This window comes from Aedes aegypti, chromosome 3 (genome assembly GCF_002204515.2).
Source record: "Aedes aegypti strain LVP_AGWG chromosome 3, AaegL5.0 Primary Assembly, whole genome shotgun sequence".
NCBI lineage: Eukaryota > Metazoa > Arthropoda > Insecta > Diptera > Culicidae > Aedes > Aedes aegypti.
Window position 1 is genome coordinate 109982642 of NC_035109.1, and position 14898 is coordinate 109997539.

General features: G+C 36.3%; 1 protein-coding gene across 3 annotated transcripts in view; it reads left to right on the forward strand.

Moving 5' to 3' along the window:
- Nucleotides 1-3694, forward strand: part of LOC5564865 (ribosome-binding protein 1) — a 37507-nt gene extending 33813 nt beyond the window's left edge. For all 3 annotated transcript variants that reach the window (XM_021851647.1, XM_001649163.2, XM_021851648.1), the window contains one exon: nucleotides 1677-3694. The gene's annotated coding sequence lies outside the window, so the exon portion shown is untranslated. The remainder of the gene's footprint in view (nucleotides 1-1676) is intronic.
- Nucleotides 3695-14898: the final 11204 nt, after the last annotated feature.

Here is a 14898-nt window from a genome sequence, read left to right on the forward strand (position 1 = left end):
AATCTGGAGTGGGACTGATATGCGATTACCTTTCATTATGGGACAATTTGACTTGTTATTTTTCCTACTCGAACTCTTGAACAATTTGTTGAAGGATCCCGTATAGAAAGTCTTGGTGAAAACGTGAGGAATTACACCAGGAATTCTTTCAGAGACTTTTTGATTCTCACAGGAAGTTGACAGGATTTATCATATAATTGGAATTTCTTAAGCAAGCTATTTCTCCTGATTGTTTTTTCATGCATACCTTGTTGGATTCTTCCAGGAATCACTCCAGGTATAACTTCAGAGAATCTACGATTCATGCGAGAACATCATAAAGGCATAAAGATATGCTTTAAGTAATGTTTGAAGGAAACCCTCGGATGGATTCTTAGAGGTATCACAAATTTTGGAGATACATTTCATTACTAATCTCTAGAGAAAGAGATCTGTGGGATGGATTTTTGGTGGGACTTCTGGAGTCATGGTATCCCAGAATAATTACCAGGAGTGGTGAAAAATCCTATAGAAATCCTCGGTACTAATCCCTAAAGGCATTCAGGGTATAACTTCTGCAATTTGAGTTCTAATTGGTAGAATTCTTTAAGGTGACACCGGAGACCGTGTTATTTTCCCTATCTTTTGTCTCACTCTAACAATTATCATCAAAACTTTGTGGAAGAAAATCTCGAGTTTTAGTGAACCGATGAAGCTGAAAATTTATTGGGTTGTGCACTACATGTTTAGAATCATAGTGATACATTTTCGCATCGATATATGGAGTGGTTCTTGGGATTTGCTTCTTGAAATGGATAGGGTGTCGTCCCGTGCGGCCTTAACGAATTCAAAAATTCTTCTGGTGAGTACTTTGAGAAATTGTCCATGAATTCTTCCTCCAATTTCCAAATTTGTGTCCAAAAAGCCTGAATGTACATCTGATGAAATTCTTGAACAAGTTTTAAAAAAGTCCTTGTGTAATACCAGGCGCAATGTCATGAGGAATTATTAGAAGGAAGTACCCTCTAAAAATAGTATGCTGGGGTTCTCTAAGAAATCTTTATAAAATTGCTTTTGGAATATTCTGTGGTTCCTTTTGGGTCTCTTTTGTGAGTCCTTTCTTCTTGAGGTTTCTATTCTTGGTCTCTACAGTTCGCATTTTTAGACACTCAATAGTTATCAGCCCTGCTTATCTATCTATTTATTAGCCACATACATTTCGAACATTTCAAGACCAACGTTTTCAACGTTAATGAAACGCGATTTTTTATACAAAATCATGTCACTCCTACCTTATATTTCTAGATTAATGTGTGAAAAGAACGAAAAATTGTTTACAAACCAACACCTCTCCTGTCCACCACATACGTATTTAAATGAAAATAATTGAAAATGGTTAACTGTAACTTTTCCTAGAGGAAAGCCAGCTCTATCGTTTAATGATGAGAATTTACATGATTTAGTTCAAATGCGTCTTTAAAAGACGGAAGAAGCTTCAGTTTTAAGCGGTTGTTTCGTTATTCTCACATGTTGGTCTAGATTTGATCTTTTTTATTTCCTTCAGTTAATTGAGTGCCGGATTCGCGTTGGTCGATTTTGTTCATAACGATAGGATTGCTTCTAAGTCAACCTTAATTTCTTCAAATAAAAATTAGACCCGTGTTTTCTCACATTCTATTTCTTTCCCTTCTTTTCAGACCACTGAGGTGAGAGGACTGATACAAAGTTATCGAAAATCATCATTATTTTTGACTAGTTTCTCCAGACTATATTTTTATACCTTCAAATCACTTGAGCCTTTTCCCAACACAAATCCCTTTCCACAGCTTCCCTCGCCCTCCCCTCTCAGTTGAGTCGCGGAAAAAAATGTCCCACCCTCGGCACAGCATTTGCTCCTTGAACCAAACTCTAGAACGCCTCTTCCGATGCAAAGTAGCGACGAGTAACGCAAAACATTGCACTAAAAGCCGGTCTTTATGTGTAGATAGTTGACACTCGAGGTTGTTCTGACCTACGTATTATCTGCGCAGCGAAAGCAAGTTTCATTCCTATTTGCTCCTACAGACAGGCGTTTCCTACAAAAAAAAAAAAAACGAACAATAGAAGTATGTACACCCAAACTCCACTTAGATTTGCTTTTACGCGATATTGAACGGATCATGGAAACCGCGGGTAGGAGAGAAGAAGGCATCCGTCGAAAGCTGCAATAGGTTAACGTAATGAGCTAGGGGAAGTGCAACACTTCCAGAATTGTAGAAGTCCATTCGGTGGAGTGGAAGAAACAATATTATTTTTATAGGACCTTCTGAAGATTGAGAGTAATTCAAGAATCAATTTATAGTATATTATGTTAAATTGCATTTTGTTCACAGTGTCGCAAATAAGAAAATTACTGTTGTACGTTATTTTTGTGAGTAACTATTATTTAAAAATAAGTACAGCTTGATTTTTTACTATTGTTTACAATAATTACATTGACCCAACAATTGTGGATGTTAACTGAACGAAATAAAACACATATACTCCTCTGGAACAGCAATGAAGGGAAAGCTGCTGATTGATTTTATAAACGATGGTTGATTTCTGATTGATTATTTTCCATACGTTGCGTTCAGTGCCCTTCGCATGAAAACTGTCCCTCGCAATGTTTGATCGTTTTTGAACGCCAAGAACCACTTTTAATATTTGAAAGCGTGATCCAATATCTGATCTTCTCAAGTACTACTTAAAGAGATGCATATCTCAAAATTCGAAACAAATATCAAATTTGTGAAATAGGATGTTGAAGTTGAATACTCAAGTTTCACACGAAACATTAGCCTCAGTCTTCATACACAAATTTATTATCTTCAAAATATCACTCGTTGGACTTATTGTTTTTTGTGCAAATCAGCGTTGCCGAAGGGTATGCAGTAGGTTTTAATATTCCTCATAGATGCACGACCAATTGATTTTTGAAGAAAAGGGGCTACTCAAGTTGATTTTAAAATTATCGCTTCCCAAATAGAACAAAGCTACAACGTTTGAAGAGTAATGGTTCGTCTAACTTATAAACCCTAAAACTCCAAGCAATCATACTACAGCAACTAACAGAACAAAACATCCGTAGTACTATAATCTGGTAAGCAATGTTTACCACCTCATTTATAACCTTCCTTAGCTGCAAATGTTCTCTTTAACCGCCTTGTGCTGTTCGGTTGTGTACAACTATAGAGGACAAGAGATACAATCCGCGTTCCGAGAGAAACCGACTCTTATTTATTTTTGAAGACTAACATCAATTTTATTATAATTATTATTGCAAACCTGCGTAATATTACCGATAAAAGCAAAATGGAACGGGGAAAAAACAAGTAGTTTCAAGGTTGAAATTCACCATAACTTTATGGGAAGTTCGAACTATCAAATGTGGAGGGTTGCCGAAAAGACACGTGAAATATTATTTTTTATACATAAAGCAAGAAATAGAATTATTGAAGTAAAAAAAACTAGCTATACAATATATATACTATAACTTCTAGGAGAAAAAAAATCTAAATAACGTGAAAAGGAATAGAACACGCGCAAAAAAAAAAAAGACGTGCGAGTATGAACGCGAGCAGAAATTCAGAACGAATAATATTTAAATTTAGAACCTGATTGAGACAGAGAGTTAAACTGAAAAAAATAATAATATAAAACAGACACACACACATTTAAGCTATCCATAAAGAAAGAAAAAGAGACAATGAAAATAGACTCCGTTTTTTGGAACATTGACAGACGCGTTCACATCCCAGCGCAGAGTTCTGAAATAACATTCAAGCAAACAATGGCTACCATAAAAAAAACATGTATTTGTGAATAAAATTGTTTTTGTTTTCTTTTCCCCAGAAACAGGTCGTAAACAAATAAAAACGAATACATGAATTCTAGAGCATCATCTTCCGTATTCAATCGATCCGAAACATTCCCTTCTCTCGTATATGGTTACGGAGGTAGAATAATTTTCGCATTCTGATCTCGCCCAAAAATCCATTGGTAACCGAGTGTGTAGCTCGTCGTTTTTAAGCAAATCAATGAAAAAAAACTATAACCACTGGGAGATAGAGAAGGATTTTCTCTTCATCTAAGCATTGTTAAGTATCGCATAAATCCATTCGTTTGTTCAGTAACAACACGTCGTCTTGTGCCGGTCGGATTGTTTTCGAGAACCATTTTTACCGGATTGTTATCCGACATTCTGGTGGCATGCCCGGCCAACCACAACCTTCGAATTTGTGCGGGATGGACGATGCTTGGTTCTCCCAGCAGCTGGTGCAATTCATGGTCCATCCGCCTTCTCCATGTTCCGTCTTCCATTTGCACTCCGCCGTAGATGGTCCGCAACACCTTCCGTTCGAAAACACCAAGTACACGCATTTTTCGACCCGCTCGATTTCATCACCGTCAATATGAACTCAAGATCGGGGGCTGCCGTGTACTCTGTTAAGTCCCTCGCTGTCATGTATCCTCAAGCGATTCGAGTGAAGGTGCAAAAAATGCGAGGTTCTCTCTATCTCTCTCTCGATGCTTCAAAAGAACTCTTAGTGTCCCGCGCGAACTAGACAGTCCTCGTTTTTCGTTGGTTTCCTTGTTTCGTTCCCTCGCACGGTGTTTTATTTTCTCGATTTCATGCGCTTTTTGAATAGCGCCCAAACAGTTAATTTTAGCGATATAGTTTGTTCGGAGAAGTTTCTTGGTGTATTAAAGCGCATCTTTTGATGCAAAAAGTTTTGTGATCAATTCACCTAGCAGTGAAATAGAAAAACTGTTTTTTTCAAAACATTTAGATAGACATATGGTGTCTTCGGCAAAGTTGTAGAATTGGCAATTTGAAACAACTTTGTCGAAGACACGATTTTTCTATCTCTTATTCATGTATGCATACATGTATGTGAATGGCCCCTAAAAATCATACTTTTTTCCAAGATTTTTAACATTTTTTGTGTTTTTTACAAATATGTTTGTCATGAAAAAACCCGTGTTTTTGCTGAACATATCTTCACTAGACTGATGCAAATTTTGAAGTTTTTGTTCCCCTATGCTTAAACGATGTCAATTATCATGAAAATGATCCTTCCAAAATTTGAAGTGATTTGGAAGAAATTTGGTTGTGCACACGCTATTTGAAGTTTATAGGGAAATTACTATGGAAAAGGCAAACCTTTTGTGTTCAGTCCTCTAACTGCTCGTCATAATAATCTATGGAAAAGTGAACACACTTTTCTCATGTAAAAACTTCCCAGCTACAACTTTGCCGAAGACCACATTTCGATGGGACGTAAGGATAATTTGTTATTATTGATAACAAAGTCTAAATCATGCTGAGATGATCATTCAATTATTTGCAGAGCAACACTGCTTTTTTGCTGAAGAACATAGTAGCCTGGATTACTTTGATCTATTCTTCCCGTCAGAAGCTCCAATGTTGCCTGCCGAACAGTTGGTGAAGCATGCTACATGCAAACCAACTTTATGATGATGAATAACAATTTATCCTGAGGTTCTATCAAAAAGTGGTCTTCGGCAAAGTTGTAACTGAGAAGATTTCACATTAGAAGAATTTGTTCACTTTTCCATAAAATATTATGACGAAGAGATGGAGGGCTGAACACAAAAGATTGGCGTTTTCTGTAGTAATCTCCATATAAACTTCAAATGGCGTGTGCACAGTCAAATTTCTTCCGAATCACTTCAAACTTTCGGAGGATGCTATTTACCATAATTAAAATCGTTCAAGCATAGGGAAGCAAACATTTCAAAATTTGCATCACTCTAATCTTCACCCTATCTTTTGAAGTAACAAAGTTATTCATGAATTACTCTTTTTTAAGGGGTAGCTTTACCCTCTATAACTGGCTTCGGCGCAAAATGGCGCAGACAACTCTTACAAATCATGAAAGTACCGTATCTCCCCTTGTGGCAGTTAATAAAAACTTTTGTCTATAAGCGTCTTTGCATTGGTTTTTACTATCAAACGAATAAGCCTTATTAAAACGAATTCGACTGATAATTCTTCTCCTGTAAGAGATAGAGAGGTGCGATGTTCAGCTAGGCTGACCATACGTACCGTATTTAACGGGACAGTACCGTTTTCATCACCTCGACGGGCTGTCCCGTCGTTTTATGGAAAATGCTCGAATTGTCCCGTATTTTAGGAAATGGAGAATCGGCACATAATTTTCAACACCAGTAAAACAATAACATTAAAAACATAACAAACAGTTTTTAGAAATATTTCAGAGTATATTGTCTTACTCATCTACTTTCCAAGCAATTATTAGTTTCTCAAACAGAGTTAAACTTGATCCGTACATGCTTCTGCTTATTTTTTTTTTGCATTTCTTTACTCATATTTATGCCAAATTTTGGAGGATTTCCAAAATACTGCTTCTTAGAAATCAAAGATTGCGCTTCAAGGTTCTTACGTGATTTTTATTGAATCATACAGACATGTAGCTTGGGATTGCATAATCTGGTTCTGCTACTTTCCCTCGGATGGCGGTTTCCTGAATGTCGTTCTCCCGCCAGTTCTCAGAATGCTAGTTCCCTGTAACCCCGTACCCCGAACAGCTCAGTTCTCCGAAAAGTCATAACATTCATAATTGTCAGAACCTTTCGCATTTCAAGGTGGTGAACAATATGTATGTTCGGTAATATGTATTTAGTCCAGAATGATCAAATATCTCCTTCTTTGGTAGCTTATCGATCTTTCTAACTCAACACTATCTCACTACCCGAGCAGAAGCAAAGTTCTGACCATTAAATCGAGATATTGATTTGATAGACATAAGAGATGAAAGCATGATAATGTCAAAATTTTATTCCTAGAACTTCTGAGCCATAGCTAAATTTGATGTTGGAAGATGTAAGGAAAAGCTCGCTGATATTGGTGAGATCTTATAAAAGCTAAATATAATATGCTAATAGTAGTTCAGGAGTAAATTTTAGATATTATTTTCGGATCTTTTATCTCTTATATCTTTCAAGTTAATATAACTTTTGTATGTCCATATCAAAATTTGCTATTACTTAGCTGCTCGGGTAAAGACTATTATTGCACTTTTTTGAGCTGAATTGCTTTACAAGGGAACGGGCTATTCGGGGAAATGGCTTCAGAGAAACGGGCCATTCGGGGAAAAGTAGCACAATCGCATAATCTATGTCTTTTAAAATTGTCCCGTTTTTGTTTATTATTTGTCCCGTTTTTATCTGGTTGGCTTATGGTCAGCCTATGTTCAGCAAAAATACGCGTTTTAAGATGTTCAACAACTTTGTAGAAGACATGAAAAATGTTAAAAATCTTGTAAAGGAGTAACACATTTTTTAACATAAAGTACACAAATTTGTATGGAAAAACTCGTTTAAAATCATTTTTGTTCATAACTTTTTACTTAAATTTTTAACATTTTTCATGTCTTCTACAAAATTGTTAATCATCTTAAAACGCATGTTTTTGATGAACATCGCACCTCTCTATCTCTTACAAGAGAAGAATTATCAGTCGAATTCGTTTTAATAAGGCTTATTTGTTTGATAGTAAAAACGCATGCAAAGACGCTTATAGACAAAAGTTTTTATCAACTGCCACAAGGGTAGATACGGTACTTTCATGATTTGTAAGAGTTGTCTGCGCCATTATGCGCCGAAGCCAGTTATAGAGGGTAAAACTACCCCTTTAAAAAGAGTAATTCATGAATAACTTTGTTACTTCAAAAGATAGGGTGAAGATATGTTCAGCAAAAACACGGATTTTTTCATGACAAACAACTTTGTAGAAAACACAAAAAATGTTAAAAATCTTGGAAAAAAGTTATGATAAAAAGTATGACTTTTAGGGGCCATTCAACGGCAATTCAACATACAACGGCATACATCTCAAAAAGAATGAGAGATAGAAAAATCGTGTCTTCGACAAAGTTGTTTCAAATTGCCAATTCTACAACTTTGCCGAAGACACCATATGTCTATCTAAATGTTTTGAAAAATTAGTTTTTCTATTTCACTGCTAGGTGGATTGATCACAAAACTTCTTGCATCAAAAAAATGCGCTTTAATATACCAAGAAACTTCTCCGAACAAACTATGTCGCTAAAATTAACGGTTTGGGAGCTATTCAAAAAGCGCATGAAATCGAGAAAATAAAACACCGTGCCTCGTAAAGAGGCAAAAGCAGCACGCTGCTCTAGAGTATGTCACCGAACTCGTATGATGTTGATGAATTTTATCAAGCCTCTGCACTCCCGTGCATAAGTTTGGGTTCACCCCCTAAAAAACATACAAAAGTGGTCAATCCATATCACTGTGATTACCAAGGGGGTGGCAAGAGCCAATAATTACCAACCCAACACCAATTCAACATGGCGTCCAGTGTTCTTGTTTTGATTATTTTGGGATGGACAAAACAAAGTTTTTATGGGTAGGAGACATCAATGATACCTCGCTGATGCACAAAACAATAAACAAAATTATGAACAAATGAAAAGCGTATTAAAATACGACGATTTAATGCGATATGTTTAATTGCCAGAATCTAGCACTAGCAGCGTATGAGCCGTATACTCGAAAATCAGGAGCAAGGTTAGGGCCAGTGATGAGAAAAGTACTAGAGCAAACATTTACCGCCTCTACATTTACATCTTTCTACAAGACCATCAAAATCCAAAGCAAACCATGACCGTTCAAAACCAAAAAATGTCACGGCTCTTCAAAACTGTAATCTTTTTCTTCCTAACGTTTTTCAACCCCGAATGCGAAATGACTCGAGCACAGTGGTGACACGATTTTAGCTGCTTTCGGGGTTTTGCATTTTTGCTCGATAAAGGTAGCATGAAATTGAACTTGTTTATATGTATCGCAAAGGAATGATTGTGCTCTTTCTGTTAGAGCTAATAGATTTCAATTAGTTGAAAACACTAGCGAAATATTAGCGATTGAATGATTTAACACTTTTTTCAATCATTCACCTTGGAATGGCTGCCCGAAAACGGTCATAGTGGAGAGACAAAAACAGTCAAGCAGTGTGTGAACCGTTGGCAGCGCAACGCCTGATGATATTGATGCTGCTGCTACTTTGTGTTTTGGTTGAATGGCAGAATCGATGAACTGTGGTGAATTGTGGTCACAGTTCCCAAGACTGGTTAGGGCAAACTGACCAGAAAGTGGGTACCAAAACGCGAAGTACCAAAACGATGTGAGGAAAAGCCGAAATGTACAGCTAAGAACAATAGTCTAGATGAGTCGCGCCGACCGAGGGGTCGCAACCAGAGCGTTAATGACTAACGGGTCGCAATGATTGATTAAGTGATTAATGATTACATTCAATTTTATCATGATTAATGATTATGATCATTGATTCAAATTTCTTAAGTCATGATTAATGATTGTGATTGATTTTTAAGCCAGAGTATGATTAATGATTATGAATTTTTTTTTTCTATATTTATTAACGAGATTTTTAGCCCTGGGCTAGTTCATCTCGGGCTTTACTTCCCTTCCGAAGGAAGTCGTCACTGAAATTTTTAGTGACTATCTCGGGGATGGGATTCGATCCCAGGTCCTCGGCGTGAGAGGCGTGTGTTCTAACCACTACACCAGGTCCGTCCCCTTGATTATGAATGATGATTAAATTACAATTTTAGATGATTAATGATTATGATAAATGATTAAACTCAGTATGATTAGTGATTATGATTAATGATTATGATTAACCCTTACATTAGGCATTGTCAAATTTGATCAAAATTTTCAATTTCAAAACAATAGTTTTTTTTAATTATCATTTATCGTATTTATATTGTGAGCTCATTGTGAGCTTGCACTATACAAATCTCATCAAACAAGTCGTTGGCGAGTAGTGTGTGATTATTGAGATGGAATCGAATTCAGGTTAACTTCTGCATCCGTGAGTCCTCTCGTGGTGTATGGATAACGCACCCTATCTAGTGAACAGGGAGTCGTGAGTTCGATTCTCACCAAGAAGACGTGTAATTTTATCGCCAATTTCACATATTTTTTTTCATTTAATCCATATGCGAAGTAATTGTAATGTTGTTTTTGAAAATTATGTTTTTCAGTCGTCTTCTAACGAAATTCCGTAAATATTAGGATTGCAGTTTGTCTTTGAAACTGCGGGTATCGATTCGTAAATTACGATAGTTCCGAATTCATGATGAGAGCTATTTGATTCAGTTTTTTTAATCATAAGTGTACCGATAAATTTTAAAGAGTGTGATCATTCGTTGCATACTTAAAGGTTTTTTGGGCATCTCATGTCATTTAATTATTGTTTTTATGATTAATCTTTGATTAATCATTAATCATTCAATAACGAATGATTAAATACCCGAAAATATGCACTAAACGACTTAAAGTGTGCAACCAGTGGGTTATATACTAACACTAGAAAATAATGAATATTACTCATGATTAACAAACAATCATATATAAAAATCTTCTGAACTTCGCTATGGCAAATTAATCACAGTTTTCATTCACAAATCGTGATTAATTGCTCTGATTCAAGAGCCAGTATCCTGGAGGTAGTGGTCAATATATCGGCTCTGTGGAGCGTAGCTTGCTACATATCCAACTTCATGAATTATTAAGCTTTAAGCGGAAGTTTCAGACGTTAATGATAAACTTGAATATATGCCGGGTTGTTAAGGTGAAGTTGCATCGAAGCCAAACCTCAAATTTTCAAGAACACAAATCTAGAGAAACGGACAGCTGTTTGAGCTAAAAACTTAATCGGTTGGTCACTCGTTGGTGGTGACCCATCAATTAAATTTTCCGCTGTAACGGCTGTTTAGTTCTCTAGATTTAAGCTTTTGAAAATTTGAGGTTTGGCTTCGATGCATCTTCACGTTAAGGATTGTCGATTTCCCGGGAAAAGTATTCACAATATTGGTGTTGTAAAAATCATTAGTAAGGCGAGCAAACCCCGGTATACTCTAATATACTGCTAATCATGTGATTATATTATAATTATACATATAAAAGTTTAATGGTATTTGCTCGCCTTTCTAGTGATTTTCAGTATTCTTTTTGTAAAGCGAAATGTTAAAATTCAATAAGTTGTTTATTCATACTCCGAAAATTCCTCCAAAATGAAAGTGAAGCACTATATAGGTAGTTCTGAAATCTAGCTTTCCATATATTAGACTTCATGAATTTTACAAACCAAGCCATTGAATTAATTCTCAAGTGAATTATCGAAATATTTGATATCGGACTTTTCGAAAGAATTGGCTTGTTCAGAAGTATCCAGTTTTTTTTTTGTATTTTCTGAATCTTCATTTACCCTACATTAAAGTTTGAACCAGAACCCAAAATTTCAAAATCGTTCGTGCCCTGAAACTATTTTAATAACGCGTTCGATATTAGTATGGGAATAACTTTTGAATCACCCCCGGCAAATTTAGTTTCGCGCGAGCTGTCATTGTTTAAATTAAAACATCTACAGATTGAAATCTTTTTTGATATACTTGATATACTTAGAAAATGTGATCTTTCGAACAGGCTACGAAACACTGCAAATATTTCATCACTAAACAACCCAATTCTTGGAGAAATTTTGAGCGAAATCAGTTTGAACATTTGGCAGGTATTTCCTAACGAGATCTTTATGAAAAACTTGGATAAATATTTTTTCAAGAAATTTCCTAGATTTGAATCATAATTTTTTAGTAAAAATGGTTCGCGATTAATAATATTGCTGTAACGAAGTTCAAAAGATTTTATATCAGATTTATTGCTAATCAAGGGAAAAATTCATCATTATATAATGTATACCTTGTCTGTTGCATACTTCAAGGCGTTTAGAGCATACTTTTGGGCATTAATTCATTAGCTTTTGGATGACTAATCAATGATTATTAATAAAAGAATAATTTTTAGGGGAAAGGTATTCAATATCGGCAGATAGAGATATGTTTGCCAAATTAAGTGTAATTGTGGTAACATTGTGCTAAAAGATTATGTAGCCGGCGGGACTTGAACCCACAATTTCCATTCTGTACACGGACGCATTACCAATTGGTAATGCGTCCGTGTACAGAATGGAAATTGTGGGTTCAAGTCCCGCCGGCTACATAATCTTTTAGCACAATGTTACCACAATTACACTTAATTTGGCAAACATATCTCTATCTGCCGATATTGAATACCTTTCCCCTAAAAGTAAAAATAGCTGACTGCAAAAGTCGAAAATAAAAAAGAGAAGAGTAAACCCCTTTGATACGGATGTATCATAGCCGTCGTTGGTCAGTGTGTACGGCAGCAGCCACGCACCTATTCCTCAGCCGAATCGACAACCCGTGCGATCATATGGGGATGTAGGTACAATAGTGTTGCGTTTTCTCACACCGACTGTATTCAATGCCGGCAGATAGAGATATGGTGAGGGATAAGTGTGGTATATTGGACTAGTAAGATTGTGGGGCTTGGGGATGCTACAAAGGTCATTAGCCAAATACTTCAGTTTACCGTAGCGTAGCTGTAGTATAATTGGTAATGCGTCCGTGTACAGAATGGAAATTGTGGGTTCAAGTCCCGCCGGCTACATAATTATTATAGATTAATCTTTTAGCACAATGTTACCACAATTACACTTAATTTGGCAAACATATCTCTATCTGCCGATATTGAATACCTTTCCCCTAAAAGTAAAAATAGCTGACTGCAAAAGTCGAAAATAAAAAAGATAAAAAAATAATTAAATGGCATCTTCCTAAGGCACCGTCCACAAATCACGTAATGCTCGAAGGGAGAGGGGGAGGCTCATACGGTGTGACTCAAACAGAATTTTGAAAATGTTCATACAAAAAGCATTTTTCCAGGGTTCAAAAACTCAATTTTTAGCGCTACGTAATGAATGGATGCTACTTACACGCCTTGAAGTGTGTAACAAATGGGCCATAAACATGAAAATGAATGGCTTTACTCATTATTGAAGAAAACTGCTACATTCAGTGAATTTCTGCAGGCGATGTTAGATTGCAAACATCAAAAGTGAACAAAAACAGCGAGGAAGTATTGACAGAAATACCACCTACTAGGGGAAAAGGACTAATTTTTGATCTTGAAAATGTTATGCCAATTTTCGGATTTTCATACAAAGTATACAACAATCTTATGAACGGCCAAGAAACTAGTGCTAGGTCGAAATGTTGTGATCTGCCCCTATAAACAGCAACTCACAAGCTCACAAACAACTCACAAGCTTCCAACCGCGTCTTCGGATTCGGATCATATACAACTAAGAAATGCACCGTCTTACATGGAGGAAATATTTAAGAGTCTTCGGATACAAAGCAAAGCCATGCTGTACCTGGTTGGATATCGACGTTCCTTGGGCATAAACTCTCATTGTTCGTGCCACAAGATATAAGAAATGTAAAATTTATTTATACATTAGAAGGCAATGTTGTAAAATTTGTTTAATTTTGTTCAATGATTGATTGATGATTGATTAAATGTTTGACTTATGATTAAGATTATGATTACTGAATAAAATTAACGATCTTTATGATTATGATTAATGATTAATGATTAAAACATAAAATTGCAATGATTATGATTAGTGATTAATGATTAACTTTTGATTTTTTGTGATTAATGATTAACATTTTTGATTAATCATAATCATTAATCATTAATCATGATTAAATTTATGATCAATCATTAACGCTCTGGTCGCAACAAGTTTAGTATACAAAATACAAAAAAAGTTTTTGGAAAAATACATACGAAGTAAGAAAATAACTCTTTGCCGTTTTGAATGAATCTTAAAGGGTTTCAATTAAACGTGTAATCACAGATATATGATCAGAATACTTTTGTATGTTTTTGAGGGGGTGAACCCAAACTTATGCACGAGAGTGTATATACAATGGTTGCGCTCTGATGTGTTTTCACGTTTTGCAGTTTAAAAAAATGAAGAGGAGCAGCGTGTCATAATTTTGCTCGCGCAGCAAGAGAATCCGACCTTCTCGCACGAAACTTATGTGAAGGCGGATTTCAAGCAGCTTCCAGGACACGATTTTTGTACCGCATCAGAAAAAGGTAAGGAGGCCGAAATTTTCAAAACCATCAAACTATCTGAATTTCTAAACAATACCTTGTCCGGCATTACATTTTCACGTGTAGTCTCAAAAGTGACATGTTCATCGCTACGGGAACCATCAATCAAGAGATCTACGTCTAGAAGTGTCTCAAAAAGCGGCTGCTACCATTTCTGAAGCAACATAATAGACCTGTGCTGTTCTGGCCAGACTTGGCAAGCTGCCACTATGAAAAAAAGGTATTGTGATATTAAGAACTGGGCGGATGGGCCAAGAGAAAGACCCACTCTCAAACAACAAAATAAACACGCTAAACTTGCCACGCTCAAAAATGAGTGCCGAGTACACAAAATCAGCCTCTCTTCATACAGCACAGATTCTGTACAAAGGGGGCTGTACACAGTTTTGTGTAAACGGTGGTAAACAAACCGAATGAGTAAAATGCGTACAGAGGAGGAACGCTTGGAATGCGGAATTCGCTTCCATTTTTATTTTGCTTCTGAAAACATGAAAAAAACATTCAAATTTTCATGTTTTCAGAGATTTTTTTCATTCGAACAGCCGAAGCGGAAGCAAATGGGGAAAAAACTTTCACATTTGCGACCATTTTCCGACTTTTCGCCTGAAAAAATCCCGGAAAACTTCGCATCCTACCAATGGCCAACTGTTTGCTGCCGCGCGGGAGATGACTGACAGTTCCATTTCCATCGATCCGCGCACAGCCTATGGCCAACACATCGGTAACACATAGCATGAGTGCGACTTACACAGAATTTTCACTCAGCCAGCCAGTCCTGCATTGGTTGCCTCATTCTGTGTAGTTTTAACACATGCG